A 16336-nucleotide genomic window follows, 5' to 3' on the forward strand; every position below is an offset into this window, starting at 1 on the left:
CTAGGTGAATAACAATGACATTCAGGAAGCATTTCCCCCTTCTAGATGACCGAAATAGTGTTCAAAAGTATTAAGAGCTTTAATATATTGTTGATTTTCCCTTCTGAATGCTAGCATCATGGTCATCACATAAGAGACTACTTACCTGCTGGTCATTTAACTCCAGATTTTTTTAAAAAAATAGCAATGTTATTCTTACAATGGTTATTAGACATCTGTCATTAGCAGATCTCCCATTCGATGCCAAGAGCACAGGAGTGGAAATGGCAAGTGCAGTCTGATCAGGAGAAATGGAGAGGCAAGGAGAGGATGTGCTACTTAGCAGATGACATGGAGGAATCATTATTCAGGTACAAATGGAAAGATTGAAATTCCACGTACAAGAATGAACACATAGTTCCAGGAGCAAGGGAGCTGAGAGCAGTGGAGAAGTTGACTGACCCTCGGGGCTGTAGCTCAGGATTCAGGAGATGGAGCACAAGGAAAAGGCCATAGATGTCAAAATGTGAAGTATGTCCTAAAGGTAAAGAAGTGTTTTGCATGGTTAGAAGCTGAGGAGGAACAAGGTCTGAGTGTTTGTGCTTTTTTCATAAAAAGATATATGTCATTATAGACTCAAAATATATTAAAATAGGTGGGGATTAGAAGGAAATCAGGGAGGGGTGACCCTATTCAGAAAGAAATGTACTCACTATCTGACCTTCACAATAAAATTTAAATTAAAAAAGGGAAGGGGGGAAAACAAGATGAGGGGTGGAGTGGGGGGGAGAGGCATAGGGACCAAGACATGAGAAAAGGTATCAATGTATGCGAATTAATACACCTTCTATCTGGTGAATATAATGTAACCCTTCTATTAATTACAATAAAAAATATGAAAAAAAAGAATCCCAAACAAGTGAAATTAAAACACCAAACATTTCCCCTGCTGGTTGTAGGGAAGAAGTGTAGGACCTCTGCTTCAAGTCAGTCTTTTAATTATTTGTGGATTTTAATTGCCCATATTCTTCCTGACCCCCTTAATCATAGCTAATTGAAAATTGGTTGTAACTCAAGATACTCCATGAGGAAACTTAATAAAGGAAAGCATGTAATAGATGAAGTCTTAGCTTCCATTGAAAACTGAAGCACATACAAAGCACAGGCATTCTGATTCCGATGGGAAACGGAGAGGCCCTGGTAAGCATCAGTCATCCAGAGCAGCTATTTCGTTAATCCCCTAAACCAGTTGCAGATGTTGGCTCAAACTTCCTAGGCCTTGCATCTGTAATTTTTAAATTGTCTCATATTTCTAAAACCTGACTCCACATGCACCGGAAATCAGTGACATGAATTATGAACTCCAGGAAGAGAAGAAGCATAAGCCATGCCGGGAGTGATAGGAGATAATACTCAGAGAGTGCTCAGGCTAGGTGCACAGGATGAGGGGAGGATGACATGGTTCCTTCCTCCAGGTCTGAAAATGAAAACCCTGCAAATGGACATAGCAAACAAGAGGAAGTCATTTACAGATAGTTGAGTTCTCAGAAACAAATCTGCTTTTCCCTTTCCCCTCTTGAACACCAACCAGGTCAACAGGAAGACCAGAGGACAAGGAAATGAAAGACTTGGGAAGAGCAACACACTGAGAAAACCAATGTCTGCTAAACTTTCCTGACTTCAATTAGGAAGATCATTTTTAATAGATTTCAGCATTGTAGGTTAAGGACTGGCCCGATATAATGGCTTGATATTAAGATAATGTTCTAGTTATGAGTGTGCTTTTTCATAAAATGTCTGTCACCAACTCAAATTAAAACTTAGGAATTGGTTTGAGATAGAACACGCTTAAAGAATTCAGATTACAAAGAATAATTATAGGAACTGAAAGTAATTAAATTGTGATTGTGACTGTATTTGCTATTAGTATACAAATCTCTCAAACTCACTTTTCTTTCTGTGTGCTATTTCCAAACAGTGCTCCATCCATTCAGGCCATGTTAGAGACAACACATCTAATAAGCTGCCCCACTGGGGCCATCCATCACAGGCGGTGTGTAAATAACTTCACCAGGAACCAGGACAAAAACTTCAGCCAATTATTTGGTAAGGAGGGAACGCAGACTAAAGCTTCAGGACCTGAACTGCAATTGTGAAACCCGAACAGTCATTTCCTGGACGGGGACATTCATCCTGCAGGACAGCCTCGTGTGTTCCCTGGAGTGGGCAAAGGGCTTAGTTGCTGACCTAAAGAAAATTCATAGGGATCTTAGGGATAAGATATTCCATTCCTGGGTTGAACTCCACATCTACCTATGTGCACTCTGGGCAAAAGATTATCTCTATGCTTTATTACTTTCAGCACTTGTATTATGAGGAAATATATAGTGTTAGACAACTAAGCCACTGTGTTCCTTCAGAACTTTTCAGATAAATCTGAAAACAGTATGAGCTTTTACACTGCTCAGGCAACTCCCAAGAAAGTTACAATCACACTGTCCCACATAAAATATTCCCTAGGGTAAAAATGACTATCTAGAAATGATTAGAGCAGGTCCCCTTTGAGCAACTTGCTCACTGCAAATACCAAAGCTAAGAATTGAAGGAAATACATGAAGAGAGAAACACTTCTTTGGGGAAAACCAACCAAGATTGTTCTCAAATGGGATTATCCTTTTAGAAAACAAAATGTTAATCTAATCTTCCACAGAGCCGTGAGAGCCCAACGAAGACCAGAGGTACATTCACCAAGACCCCCTCCCTGGCTAGTACCAGCTAACATGTGCTTTCTTTTCTATGATTCCACTCTTCAGAATTCTCATGTTCAAACAACAGATAAAGCAAAGATGCCTCTCTATGTAAGAACCCTGAGCTACACATTCTGACTCAGGACAAGTTTCTGTAAAGTCACTGCAGTGAGTGTAAGAAGATTCATGCTCTAAGGTCAGAAACCGCAATTTGCCTTGGTCATGGTGAATTTGGGATATACTTATGATGAGCAGATTTGATTTCAGTATGGATAGGAATGAACAAAGATAACAAGAGCTCTACTGAAAGAGACATTTAAGAATGTCTCCACTTATATGGACATTTACTTTCACTATGATAAGGAATTACTGGAGTCCTGCCAAAAGGACCTGCCAGAATACAATATGGATATCATCACTGAAAAATTATCCCATGGTACCTATTTAATTTACCTTTTGCTAATCCCTTAAACAGCTTAAGAGAAAAGGACTGGAGATCTCCAGAATAAGTCAAGAAGGAGTAATTCAAGAAATTGGCACAATTGTCTCAGCCAGTGAACGAGTGGTGAGATTCCGAGCTGGTCAATAGCTGAAAAGTCCTTCACTTTTTCTTCTTCCACTTGGTCACTATCCTCAGATCATCTAACTTCTTATAGCCTCTGTATATCTGTCTCACCTAGCAAATGGGTAGGATCAAGAATAAAGTGCACAGTATTCTTTCCTCTGGACACTTCTCTTTTAAGAAAATTATAATCCTATTCCAGATTCATAATTTTATTTCAAAGTCAAAATGTATTACCTAAAATGGAATACTTTGAAAATTTACTAGGAAAAAAAGTCACTCCTAATAGCCAGAAGTCTTAATCTAGAGAGTGGTAATATGTAAGGCCACAATTAGTTCAATAAAACTCACTTCTGATAGAGAGTTTCAGACCACAAGAGAGTATCTTTATTATACTTGATACATTAAAAAAAACTCCAATGTCAAAATTAATGATAGCTAAAGTATTTTCACTGAGATACAAAAAAAGCTAAGATGTAACCCAGAGGGGTTACAATTACCCTGACAATAAAATACAATTTTTAAAAAGCTAAGAAAAGTCACTACTATTATATTGTTCCAAAAGGAGTAGCTGAAAGTAAAAACAGATGATACATAGTCTCAAGTAGAAACTAAGATTATCAGAACTGTGTAGGAATTCAGTAAATTCCTCTTCTATAAAATATCAACAAATAAAAAATAAAACAATGGTTTTGGTTAAATAGATACAAACTATCTCCATACAAAAATAATTAGAAAACAACAAAAAACATTCGATTTACAATTAAAGAATAAGCGCATGCCCTAATTAATTTATATGTCCAGGAGAAATGTGAGTCTACCAATATTAAGGAAAAACAGAGGAAACAACAATAAATAAAATGAACGACTATCTCATTGGCTGGGAAAGGACAAAAAATGACACTTCGTCTCAGATTCTTTTATAGGCTTTGCAAACAGCCAATCAAAATTCTAACCAAATTCTAGCAAGACTTTAATCTCCAATTAATAGGAGTTAGAAAAGCAAAATGCATTTTTGAAAAAGAATGGTAAAGAAGGAATATTGCCTAGTGTATGCTAATGTGCATTAGTCAACTACAATAATTAAGAAACATGTCGCTAGACAAAAACAGATGGAAAAACAGGATAAATAATCCCAACACAGACTCCAGGATAGGAGCTCCTCCTTGACTGGGACTGAGGCCAGGATTCTGCCACTCACCCATTTTATGACCATAGGTGAACTATTTTAATGTCAGATATATTACTCATAAAACAGGAGAAATAATGACATCTCCTTTGTAAGGTTGTAGGACTGCAGGAGCAGATGTCAGCAGAGTACTTAGAGCAATAGGTAGCCACAGGTAAGCTTTTAAGAAGTATAAGCAGGCTGGTCAAGGTGCTATGACCTGGAAAAACGAACACGTAAGAGGCTGAGATAGGAGAATCTTGAGTTTGAGACAGCCTGGGTTACAAGGAAGGCCCTATCTCAAATAGAAAATTTTAAAAATTAAAACTCTAAGGAACAAAACAAAAAGTGTGAGCTGGACTAATAAGTAGCCAACAGTAGGGCCGGGAGTTTGGCCTAGTGGTTAAAGTGCTTGCCTAGCATGCATGAAGACCCAGGTTCGATTCCTCAGTACCACATATATAAAAGCCAGAAGTGGTGCTGAGGCTCAAGTGGTAGAGCTCTAGCCTTGAGAAAGTCCAAGGACAGTGCTCAGGCCCTGAGCTCAAGCCCAGGACTGGCAAAAAAAAAAAAAAAAAAAAAAAAAAAAAAAAAAAAAAAGTAGCCAACAGTAAATGAAGTTAATCTAATGTGAGAATTTAACAACCCCAAAATAAGGTGTAATAGTCATATCCTTTATACACCTAGGCAAAAAGAAGAATGAAGATGACATTAAATGACTCATCCATGTTTGGTGAGTGACAGAGACACATGCTTAAGCCTGGCAGTTCACATTCTGCCTCCTAAACCAGTATCTTGCTTTGTACCATATGCCATAATAAATCCCAAGTGGACTACAGAGGTATGTCAATAAAGGCTTCGTCAAAATGCTAGAAACCCAAACAAATAGCCTCTCTTGTGGCAAGCATGACTTTTCTAACTGTAAATGTGGTAGAAAAATGAGAGAAAAAGAGCAACACTGAAGCTGCTCTCAAAGAAAAAGTCCTGGAAAGATAGTACACACTTGTAATCTTGGCTACTCAAGAGGATCATGGTTCAGGACAAGTCCAGGAAAAATAAGATAAGAACTCTAACCTACAAGCCAGGCGAAGTGATATATTCCCATAACTGTAGCTTTGTGGGAGGCTGTAAGTAGGAGGATTGAAGTCTGAAGCCAACCTTAAGCCAACAAAAAAATAAAAGGAGAATACAATAGCAATCACCAGAGCTTGAGAGGAAGGGACAGGAGAGTAAAAGAGTGCCTGTTGCAGCAATATTCTCCACAGCCAAGACAGCATCAGCTCAGATGTTCCTCGCTGGATGAATGGATCCAGAAAATGTGGTCTATATACACAATGCAATTTTACTCATCCATTAGAAAGAATGATGTTGCACCATTTGCAAAGAAATGGTAGGGCCTAGAAAACATTGTGTAAGTGAAGTAAGTCAGGTCTGGAGAGACACAGGATGTATGTTTTCTCTCATACTAGAATTAATCTATAAATATATCCTTCAAAAAATAAAAGTAGAGTTGGATAAGAGGAGTTACTTCTAAATTTCTATAGCACAGTAGGATAGCTACGGCTGGCAACAACTGAATATTTCGAAATAGCCATCCAGAGTATTTTCAATGTTCCCAAAACAAAGAAATATATATATATATATATATATGTGTGTGTGATATGTTATCTACTCTGATCTCATTATTATACATTGTCATACTGTATTGAAATATCTGTCACTCTATGTAACTATTATTTTATTTAATATTAAAATGAATTATGTATTTTAAGGTAACAAGTGACCATTATATATTTAAAATTACACATTACACTTACCATTTTTGCAAAATAAGATATGCCTTGCATGTAAGGGGAGAACTGAAGCAAGAAGGAAACTTAAGGTGTAACTTCTGCTCTTTCAGATTAACAAGCAACTCTCTCTTTACTAACTTTGTAAAAAGTCTCTGGGGTCAAAAGTTAAGAGGCTGAGCTTGCTGATGAGTGATGAAAAAGAAAGTAAATTACCTACAATAAGAATACAGTGAACTTTGAGGGAATATTCAGAAATGGATCACTGATGCTGATCCTCCAGGGATGGAATCAGAAACAGTAGGAGGTGGTCTCCGGGGCTGGGGAGGCATTGGATTGGGCCTATGACAGGTCCATTCAGAAAGTGAGAGCCAAAAACTTTAGGGTTCAATGAAGTAGCAATACATACGGAGCCCCCCGAACACTCAGGTGTGGTTGTGTACAAAGAGATCTGGAGTGGAAAGTAAACTATCACTTCAGGGGAACATTCAGGTCTGAAATGACAGTGGTTCATAAAAATGGCTTCTCCAGTGAGAGGTATTTTTTAAAATGTTGTTAGATAGTATACAGATTCTGGGCAATTTTCTGCATACACAAACATTTGTATTACTTGGTTAAAAGAAGATTTACAGTAAGATTGCCTAGATCTGAAACTTGGTGCTACCATTTCTAGTCTGTGGATCTAAAACATTACTTTGCTTCTCCACATCTCCATTTTCTTACTTACAAAACTAAAATATTAAGGATACCTACCTTAGGGTTGTTGTTGGGGAGAGTTAAATTAATGTACATATAAGACCTGAAATTACACTCACATTTACTAAGAAGTTTCATCTTATTTAATACTTATAAAAAAACTATAAAGCAGTTACTATTTTCATTTCATTATAGACTAGACACCTATGGAACAGGAAAGCTAAATATTCCTTTCTTGATCATCTCTGAAGAGCCACTAAGCCATGTTTCTCCCCAACTGGTTTGACTGTCGACAGAATTGTTTTTAAAATGATAGACTCTATAGGAGTGGGAGGGGCTGCGGGAAGGATAAAGGGGGTTGAACACTGTAGAAATAGGTTATTTATAACTAAGAAAATGGAAAAAGGAAATTGTTGAGGATACTACTTCTTAGTAGGAAGGGGTCAGGAAGTGTGACAGAGAGGAAGAAACTCATTAGAATATGGTATAAACATGTATAGTGATGTAACAATGAAATCCCTCTGTGTGACTAGTATAAATCAGTCCAAAAATAAAACAAATACATGCCATGGGGGGAAGGAAAAAGAAATGTTTCATGAATATGCATTGGGAAAAGCTATTAACTTAACCAGAGGATTTTAATAATGAGGAAGTACTCATTTTATATCCCTTCAAAGAGGACTAGAACACACATGTCCCCTAAGACTGGGCCTAGGCCAATCATTTTCATTCTCAGGCTGCAGTGATTGTTTCTAGAATGAGTGCGTGATCCAAGCCAGTCCAATCAGAAAAACTCTTTTTCCAAAAATCCTGGAAGAAATGTATTTCTGCTAGATTCACAGTACAAAAGAAATCTCCTGGGCCGGGAGTTTGGCCTCATGATAGAGTGCTTGCCTATCATATACAAAGGCCCAGGTTCGATTCCGTGGTACCACATACATAGAAAAGCAGAAGTGCTGTGGCTCAAGTGGCAGAACGTCTAGCCTTGGGTAAAAAGCCCAAGGACTGTACTCAGGCCCTGAGTTCAAGCTCAAGGACTGGCAAAAAAGAAATCTCCTGGGGAATGATGGCAGCCATCTAGCAATGCTTTGGGACCAAGATGGAGCTCAACAGCAAAAGGGCAGAACTCAACTCAAATGCCATCATGAAAGTTTAAGATTTGAATTGAGTAGCAAGGAATTCAACACACAAAAGTGTTTGAGTGGCGTTCAACCACTATGGAAAGCACTATGGAGGTTCCTCAAGAGACTAAACATAGAGCTTCCCTATGACCCAGCAATTCCACTACTTGGCATTTACCCAGTCGTCCAGAATCAAGGACATACTAAATCCACCAGCACAACAATGTTCATTGCAGCACTATTCACCATAGCAAAGATATGGAACCAACCTAGATGTCCCTCAGTTGATGAGTGGATCAACAAGATGTGGTATTTGTACACAATGGAATTCTATGCTGCTGTCAGAAAGAATGACATTGCCCCATTTGTTAGGAAATGGAAAGACTTAGAAAAAATCATATTAAGTGAAGTAAGCCAGACTCAAAGGATCTTAGGCTCAATGGTTTCCCTCATTTGTCATAATCAGTAGAAACCTTGGGCTCTCCTAGCAGAGATTTGCAATAGAGCAAAACTTTGATACAAAAGGCCATATAGTATGACACTAAATGAAAGGATCTCTAGGATATAGAAACATAAGCCATATAATGAATGATTGTTGTTCTTAAGGTACTATGTTATCTCTCATCTCTTTTGCTGTCTGTCCCTTGGTTATCTCATATTGTTACAGTATCTCACTTTGTTACCTGATATATCAGATATATTTGTATTTGGTTATTTGAAATTGGATAGGGAAGGGGGGAAAACAAGATGAGGGGTGGGGGGGAGGGAAATGGGGGCCAAGACATGTGAAACGGTATCAATGTATGAGAATTAATGCACCATCTATCTGGCAAATATCATGTAACCCTTCTAGTAATTACAATAATAAACATATGAAAAAAAAAAGAAACTCAAAAAAAAAAGTGTTTGAGTGGGCCGGGAGTTTGGCCTAGTGGTAGAGTGCTTGCCCAGCATGCATGAAGAGGCGGCTTCGACTCCTTGATACCACATACATAGAAAAAGCTGGAAGTGATACTGTGGCCCAAGTGGTAGAGCTCTGACCTTGAGAAAGCCCAAGGACAATGCTCAGGCCCTGAGTTCAAGCCCTAGGACTGGCAAAAACAGTGTTTGAGCATGTTCATGAATAAATTCCTTTGTTCTAAGGAATTAATAAATTCCTTTGTCAGTTGCATTTTCTGAAATTTAAAGCAAAAAAAAGGCCTAAGTAGTGTTAAGTATTGGTACCAGAAGTCTGGTGAGGATGAGGATTAAAAGAAATAAGCCTTGCCAAGTATGGTGGCTCACAACACTAATCCTAGCTACTTAAGAGGCAGAGATCAGATGGATCACAGTTAGAAGCCAGTCCAGGCAAAAAATTAGCAAGATCCTCCTCTATGAAAAATAACTAACATAAAAAGGGGTATGGCTCAAGCATCATGGCATCTGCCTAGCAAATACAAGGCCTTGAATTCAAACCCTAGTAGCTGGTGTGTCAGGGGAAGCCTTCTACTTTAGGCTAGGAAGTTATTTAACAGTTATTTAAAAGTTACTTAACAACTATGACCCAATCACTTTCAACACTGGACTCAAGCTCTATATTTACAGGTGGCTTGATACAAAATTTTCAGGGCATTGCAGTAAGTTTACAACTTTTGGAGACTTATAAGAAGTTCTGATGACAGAGAGAGAGAGAGAGAGAGAGAGAGAGAGAGAGAGAGAGAGAGAGAGAGAGAGAGAGAGAGAGAGAGAGAGAGAGTGTCAGTCTACTTTTCTGAAGTGAGATTTTAGAAAAGGAGGGAAAAAGATCTTTCTGATAGTCCAGTTAACAGATTTGTAGCTCTGGGGAAAGTTGCATAGGCCAGTCTGCAGTTATAGCGACAATGGTCACAGAAATCACAAATGAAATAGGCAGTAAGCCTAGGACTAAGAGGAACCATGTGTAGGTCCATACAGGCACCTGTTCTCCACCCTTCCCAGTTCCACAGTTACAGGGGGACATATTGGAGCCAATGAGCATGTTGTAGTCCAGTCCTGTCCTACACTGCTGAGACTGAAGAGATGAGTTGATGGTCATGCAAAATCCACATCAATCCTCTTTATAGTGAAGACTAGGATAGTTCAACCATGTATCTCTTTTGCTCCCCACATCTTCTGAAGACAAATGATGCCCTATAACTGCCTGTCGCAGTGCTCCTCCAGTACCTGTACTCTTATTTCAGTAAAACACTGACTTGCAGCTGGTATTGTCTAACTCTCAAACCTTGAAAGAGGCTATTCTATTCACCAACTACACCTCCCACCTCACCTGCATGATCTATTTCCTTTTCACTTTTAGTCAACATCTTTAAAAAAAGACAAAAAAAAAGAACCTTTTTGCCTTCTTAAGCACAAACTCAGAATATATCTTCCTGTTTCCTGCAGTTAGGTAAACCCAAATGACTGGATTCTGGCTGGTGGAATGTAAACAAAAGTGGTGTGAGTCATTTATGGCCTAATCCTTAGAACCTCCACCTCTCATGCTTCTCTTACCCATCTGCTGGAAGAAGAGAGAGGATTTGAAATCCAATGGAATACTGATCGCATATTTAGGTATGTTCTGGTTTGAGTCAGAGATGACACTCACAGGCTCATGTGCTAAAAGTTCTCTGATGGACCCTTGCCTTGGTGTCATTTTTGGAGTGTTATTCCAGAGTGAATTAAATTTTCTTATGTGAAGCTAGTGAAATTCTGGGGGTGTTACTTGACTGACCTGTGCTGATCTACTCATCAACCAAAACCATGTTACATTACATGGCTATTTACTGTAACTTCTCTCTCTTCAGAATTGCAACTCTCTTGACCTCTGTTGCCTTTCTAGAAAAACCTAAATGTAGGACAATTTAGTGTCTTTGTTCTCAGTTTGTTACCACCTTCCACTTGTAGAGGAGCAGAGCAATGCTCAAGGCCAGTATCACCACAGGTCTCTAAGGCAGCACAAGACCTCCATCAGTCAAGACACATAGCAACTTTGACCCCAAGTCTCTTAAGCTCCGGAAAACATCCTATTGAAAAGTAGAATAAACTCCTATTGAAAATCTTCTACTCAAAATGTTCTGCCTATTCAGTGTCATTCTGCTCCTCTTCAAGCTGACCTACCTCTCATCATTTCTTGGTTTAACTATTCCTCATTCTATCCCAGGTCCTTCCTCATTATGCTTTAAATTTTAATTTTTTTCCTATGTTCTTATCCTTCAGAAGAAATCTCATAGACTTGAAAAACATGGTATACATTGAAAATTTTTTTTAAAAAAAGCTATTTCCAGTCAACACGAGTCCTGAACTTCAAATTCTAGTGATGTCTTCAAATCAGCACTCTAATCCCCTTCTCACTATACAACTCCTTACACTGCCTTTATCAGTAGATTCTCTTAGCCATGAGCCTGGGAAAATAGTAATTACTTAAACAATTTTAGCAATTGAACAATGGATTAAAAACCTTTCAGTACCATAAATATATTCTGAATCGTTCCCTTTTCCTACAGATCTTCTGCTATCAATATTTATACTTTTCTCACCTGAACTACAGAAACAAAGTTCCATATCCATATGGCTAAGATACTAATCTAACATAAAATCAGATAATATTCCCTCTCTATTGAAAATTCAACCATGGCTCTCCAATACCTTTGAAGAAATAATTCTTTCTCTTTTAAGTTCCACGTATTTTTATCCCACTTCTCATTGAATATTTGTACTCTACTTTTCTACACTGACTCATATACAACAAAACTACTCTCCTGTATTTGGATTAAATTTGTTTTTTATTCCTTGGAATTTAGACCTCAGTTAGATCTTTTCATTAAATTCCTTTCTCCATGAAGAGCACTGCCATCTTGCCCAAATCAGAAGTCTGGATGATACTGCATAAAATCCTCATTCCTCTCCTCAATATTTAGTTCATTAGAGATATTTTGTATTCCTCCTTCTCAAATTCATAAGTATCTCCTCAAACCCATACAAGCACCTAAGCCCAGAACATCATACTCTCTTACTTACAATTTTCTCTATTGATGTCCTGTTCAAAACCTTCCCATACTTGAAAAGCAAACTGATCTCTCTGAAAGCGTTACGTTTCTTTTGGTCTGGCTTACTTAACTTGGTATCATTTTTTCTAAGTTTTTCCATTTCCTTACAAATGGAGCGATGTCATTCTTTGTGATAGGAACACAAAATTCCATTGTGGATATATGCACATTTTCTGGATCCATTCAGGTACTGAGGGGCATCTGGATTGATTCCATATCCAAGCTATGGTAAATAATGATGCAATGAACACTAGTGCTAGTGGCTTGAAAGTATTTTTTGCCAGTTCTGGGGCATAAACTCAGGGCCTGGGATTTCTCAAGGCTAGCACTCTACCACTTGAGCCACAGTACCACTTCCAGCTATTTTTCTGTATATGTGGTACCAAGGAGTCAAGACCAGAGCTTCATTCTTGCTAGGCAAGCATTCTACCACTAGGCCATACTCCTGGTCTTCTAGTGGCTTTAGTGTGGACTTGTTTGGGATCACTTGGGTAAATTCCCAGGAGTGGCTTAGATGTTAGTTGTATGTTTAGTCTTTTAAAGAACCTCCATACTGCTTTCCAGAGTGATTGGACAAGTTTACATTCCCACCAGCAGTATAGGATTATATGACTAGGATAGTCCTAGCAGAGGATCACAGTAGATCAATAGCCATATAACATGATACTAATCAAAATTAACTCTAGGATATGGAAACAAGAGGATTTTTCTTGTTGTTTATACTGTGTGAAGCTATTTCTTTTCTTTCATTTTTTCCCCTGTGGTTTATCCCCTGTTGTCACTGTTTATTATTATGGTAACCTGTCTTGTGTATATGTGTATCTGATATGGGGAAGGGAAAGGAAACAACATAATGGTAGGTCAAATGGTGAACCAAAGGTACAGTGATACTCACAAGACACTATGCTGGGAATGATCTTTACAACTGGAGGGAGGTAAGGAAGGTGGGAGAAAAATAAGATGAGTGAATAGGTAACAATGTACAACAAGAAATGTACCCACAAGCTTATAGTTGTAATTGTAACCCCTCTGTACATCACCTTTACAATAAAGTTAAATTAAAAATAAGAATAAAAGCTTTACAGGAATATGATTTAAGCCATACTCCACTGCTTTCAGCAGCAGACAAAAAAATAGCTTTAGTGGCACTTAGATCATCAAAAAGGAAGACAGAAATAAACAAGATTATTTCAAATAATAAAATATGATAACTTGAGATATTGAAAAGGAAGTATAATTTGAGCTGACTGTTAAAGAGAGCTTCTTGTAGAAATGATGTTTCAATAAGACCTGAGGGATGGATAGGAGCAAGTAATTGCTAAACAAAGTAGACTTCAGTCTACTCAGTTACCCAAGGGCAGAGCCCATGTCTGTTCATCATACTGCATTAAACACCCAACACAGGGGTTTTTTGGGTTTGTTTTGGGGGGGCTTATTAAGATTTGTGAATACATGATTGATGAGTAGAAGGGATGAATGCAACTTAAATTTAGATTTTTGAGTAGCCTAACTTAAGGTAAATCACATGCTCATAATTTTGTGTGTATTTGTTGACATCAACTTGTAGGAATTATCAAAACTTCAAGGCAGGAAAATATGAATGTGATGTAGACTTTAAAAACTGTTTAGGACTGGGAGCATGGCCTAGGAGTAGAGTGCTTGCCTAGCATGCACGAAGCCCTGGATTTGATTCCTCCATACCACATAGACAGAATAAGCTAGAAGTGGTACTGTGGCTCAGGTGGTAGAGTGCTAGCCTTGAGAAGGCCCAAAGAGAGTACTCAGGTCCTGAGTTCAAGTCCCAGGACTGGCCAAAAAAAACTCTTCCTTGTACCTGGTAACTTGATGGGATGAGTAGGGTTAGGTAGATGGAGTAAAACACTGTAAGTAGTGACTCTGTACTCAGAAACTGACATATTAAACTGAAATCCCTTTATACAGCTAGTGAAGGATAAAAAAGACGCATTTGAAAGAAAAACCCTACTCTTTGGATCATTGTAAAATATTTCAAATAAATGCTTCACAGCAGTATCTTATAGCAAGGATCCCTGAGAGGAATTCAAAGTGGATGCATCACTTGCTAGGATAGTAAGCCAACAATTCCAAGGCTGGGCCCCAATGGCCCCTGGCCTTTGATAGTCAAAACTGTTTTGTTTTTTTTTTTAGGAAGTTTATATTTTCTTTTTTATTCCATTTTATTTTTATTGTTGGGGTAATGTATAGAGGGGTTTTAGTTATATTCACCAGGTAGTAGGTGCATTACTTCTCCCACATTGATACCCCTTCTCATGTTTTTGTCCCCATTTTCCCCCATCCCTCCCAATCATCTTGTTTCTTACCTTCCCTTTCCTATTCCAAATAAATAAACATATATACAATATACCAGGTAACAAAGTCAGATACAGAAACAATATGAGATTAACCAAAGGGCAACAAAAGAGGAAAGAAATATTGTAGTACATTAAGAACAAGAATCACACAAGATAAAGCTCTTGTTTCCATATCTTGGAGATCCCTTCATTTAATCTTATCCTCTATGACCTTATGTACCTAGGTTTGAGCTACTTTAATCCTCTGCTAGGAGAATCCTAGATGTGTACTAATTATTACAAATGAGGGAAACCATTGAGCCTATGTTCCTTTGGATCTGGCTTACTTCACTTGATTTTTTTTCAAGTCTTTCCATTTCCTTACAAATGGGATGAAACCAAAATTGTTTTTAAACAAGGCCAAATCAACACCTGATACACAGATTCATAAATAATTAAAATAATTCCAAAGTATAATACTTCCTGCCAAGCAGGAAAACTATAGAAGAACTTCCTAAAATAATGAATGACGGTGTAAAATTACTGTCTTTGATTCTAGAAAAGAAGATATTCAGATTTTGAATCTCAGCACAAATTCAAAGTTTAAAATTTGAACTTTGGCAGCAAAACCTGACCTAAGAGGAATTTTATCTTTCATTTAGTTTCCATAAGGTGACTATTCATTTCTATCACTGTAGAAATAGGAAGCACTTGATTTTAGAGAGTTAACTCTGATTCCAAGGCAATAGTGGGGGGGGGCATGTATGGCGTAATAAATTGTTTGATTTTCCTCAATCCAAATGATTCTCATCCTCAAGGCATGTGTGACCCCAAGTATTTTGGATATTCTTTTAAGTCTATTATCTTGGGTTATGAAATATTCATAGTGTATGGGATTTGACATACTCAGCACACATGAAGGGAACAGAAATACAACTACCACTATTTTTAAGCAACTGTAAATTATATAGCTGAAAGCTTCTCCAGGTTTCCTTCCAGAGCTAACTTAAAGTGTGCATTGTTGCCATTACACTCTTCATTTTCATCTACGTGTATACTCCAATGATCTAGAGAGTCTTCCATCCATGAGGAAACTTGCATAGGCAGATCCTTTACACCACAACCAGCCATCACAAACACGAGAATTTCTTGTAACTTCTTCTTTTGTAAATATTCCATTAATCTCATTTTATAATACTTCTACTTTGTTTATCTTAATATTTCCACCCCCCCCCCAGAGTTTCAAGGAGTCACCACTTACTGGGAACAAGTTTTTCTCTTAATAAAATATTATCTTATATTTGGCTATAGACTTCATTCCATACAGTGCTTCTGATTATCACAATCACCCTTCTAAAATGCATTCTATTCTTCCTATCATCTGACTCCATTTTCCTAAAACCATGTGGCTCTTAAAAGATATTATGAGCCAGACACACTGGTGGCTGAGGATCAGGAAGATCTCGGGAGGCTGAGCTAGGGGATAGTAGTTGGAGATCAGCTCATACAAAAAAATAAAAAAAAAACGTTTGGCAGACTCTTATTTCCAAAATTACCAACAAAAATCAGGGCTGGACATGTGAATCTAGCATACCAGGCTAACAAGCTTAAGTCCCTGCATTCAAACCCCAGCACAAACAAAAAATATATACAAATATATATATATACATATACATATGAGTAGAATAGAATGGAAATTGAACCAAGTAATGTTGAGGTCCAAACCATAATTATGCCTTCTAAAGCCTCGTGGGTCAAATAACTGACACATATTTAACTGTGATTCTCCACTTGATGTTTCTAGAAGGTTACATCTGTTTCACTCATGGTAGAAATGACAGCAGAATGTTTTCTTAAATGAATGTTAGTCATTTGCATGCTTTTATTTTTCTGTAAAATGAAAATATAGTATCTAATTTTG

At 37.8% G+C, this 16336-nt stretch overlaps 1 protein-coding gene across 8 annotated transcripts in view; it reads right to left on the reverse strand.

The window, feature by feature from the left end:
- The window catches only part of Dnm3 (dynamin 3), a 485204-nt gene that overhangs the window by 262402 nt on the left and 206466 nt on the right, over window positions 1-16336 (reverse strand). The gene's annotated exons all lie outside the window — the stretch shown is intronic.

Source organism: Megascapheus bottae, chromosome 10 (genome assembly GCF_031878675.1).
Source record: "Megascapheus bottae isolate mThoBot1 chromosome 10, mThoBot2.hap1, whole genome shotgun sequence".
Taxonomy (NCBI): domain Eukaryota; kingdom Metazoa; phylum Chordata; class Mammalia; order Rodentia; family Geomyidae; genus Megascapheus; species Megascapheus bottae.